The following is a 2,337-nucleotide window of genomic DNA, read 5'->3' on the forward strand; positions in this document are numbered from 1 at the left end:
GCCTAAATTCCTATCAGTAGATGATTAGATAAAGAAACTGATATATACACACAGTGGAATATTACACATCTCTTTAAAAATAGTGGTGAATCCAAGAAATGCCTCAACACAAGGAGGGAGCTGGAAATCATTATGCTGAGTGAAACTAATGGAGCACAAAAGGACAAATTCTGTATGAGTCCACTGCTGTAGAATTAAACCATAAACTGGGCAGAAGCCCAGGCTTGTAGGGTATACAGGTGATTGGCTGGCGGGGGGATTGGAGGGGTGTGGGGGTGTGTGGAGAGGGAGCCTGACTGGTGCCTGACTGGTGCCACATGACCATACACCACCTGCTGCTGGTAAGCATTTGAGTAGGTATTTAGAAACACGGTAGGCAGGAGGTTGCCTCACATCAGCAAGGATCCAATGGTCAAGGGAGAGGAAAGGGGTGCGTAAGGTGCGGCTGACATGTATTATCTGTGATGAAGTCCCTCCTGGACAGGTACACAGTCCTATCAGAGGGAGGAAGGATTTGAATGGGAAGAACACAGGAAAGGGGAAATGGAGCAAACCTGTTTGGGGGGACACAATGGCACATCTGTTGGTAAGAAAAGAAGGGGGGACTGACTTCAGGTTTGGGGAAAAATGACTGAAAATGCTTTGGGGGACATAGGGCGGAGTGCCTTCAGGGGCATGCACCGGATGGTCACATTGACTTGGGCTTCTGATTGCAACCTGGGGACCCAGGCCAGGTATCGGAGTGAGTTGGGACACTGAATCTTGGATCTTCAAGGTACACAGAATGCTCCAGAGGCTGCACCAGTGAGATCCCACGTGGAATTCCACTGGGTGAATTAGACTCTACCTCAGATGCACCTAGAACTTGAGTACTTAAGCCAGAAAATACAAGGTGTCTGAGAAAGCAGAAGATAGCAGTACCAATTTTGGAGAGCTGTTGGTAGGCGGACAAATAAGGTCCTGCTACATCAATGTTGCATTAAGATATGTTTTATGCTGGCAAACCTGCGATGATCATTCTGATATACTTGGTTTTTGTTTCTTCACATCAGCTATCTCTCAGAGGTGCCGTGGAGCAGGGAGTTGCCCTCTTGAAGTTGTGAAATCAGTTTTTTGGTAAATGAAGCCCAGGATCGATGAACCTATAGGGACAGCAAGTAAAACAAGGGAATCGGGGAGAGGGTACAGTAAGGTGACCAGATTTTAACATTGGTAAAGCGGGACACCATTGATAAAACTCATATCCTGGAGAAATAGCCACATGGCAGCTGAAAACCGTGTACCCTAGCTTGTTGTGCATTCTTTCCAAAAATTGGGACTATTTTAAAATGCCTCAGGACACGGGAAAAAATGTTAAAAATTGGGACTGTCCCACCAAAAGTGGGACGTCTGGTCACCTTACGGTACAGGGAAGGGCAGCTGATAAAAGGGAGATGAGGTCAGGGTACCCAGGAAGAATAGGATGCTTGGGAACTGATTATGGTACAATTCTGCCTGATGAGATTGAACGATGCAATGACATGACATTTGGGTTAATTCTTAAGTAAGAATAAGTTGAAAGACCCAAACAAACAAACAAACAAACAAACAAACAAACAAACAAACGTCCAAGAGTGGTTTTTGGACCCACACTAAGTTCCAGCTCCAACTTAAGAACAACTAGTTCTTATATTAAGGCCCTGGTCGATACTCACCTCCAGGGAGGGAACACGGTGGAGACGGGTGCTATAGCAAAATGTGGTGAAGAAATTAAATTAAATTAAATGGCTATCAGATAAAATAGCACCTGGGGTCTTAAAGTCTTGTCTCCAAACAAGCAGCCATCAAAGTGACTTGTCAACTAAGTCCACATGGAAGAAGCATACCATTATCAGTCACCAAAGGATTGTGAAGCATATAATCCGAAATTGAAAGGAGGCGGGATTAGGATCAGAGCCTACAGTAGAAGAATCTGGTTTGCGGGTGCCTAATGATGACAGTGGGAGCCCAAGACTCATGGTGGAACTCTTTTTTTTTTTTAATCATTTTATTGGGAACTAGTAAAACTCTTATCACAATCCATACATACATCCATTGTGTGAAGCACATTTGTACATATGTTGCCATCATTGTTTTCAAAGCATTTTCTTTCTACTTGAGCCCTTGTTATCAGCTCTTCTTTTTTTTTCTCTCTCTTTTTTTAACATTTTATTAGGGGCTCATACAACTGTTACCCCAATCCATACACACATCAATTGTGTAAAGTGCATTTGTACATCGTTTCTCAAAACATTTTCTCTCCATTTAAACCTCCAACATTAGGTCCTCATTTTTCCCCTCCCTCCCCGCTCCCCCCTC

This window comes from Echinops telfairi, unplaced genomic scaffold (assembly GCF_000313985.2).
Source record: "Echinops telfairi isolate 266 unplaced genomic scaffold, ASM31398v2 ScPeMD7_60;HRSCAF=208, whole genome shotgun sequence".
Taxonomy (NCBI): domain Eukaryota; kingdom Metazoa; phylum Chordata; class Mammalia; order Afrosoricida; family Tenrecidae; genus Echinops; species Echinops telfairi.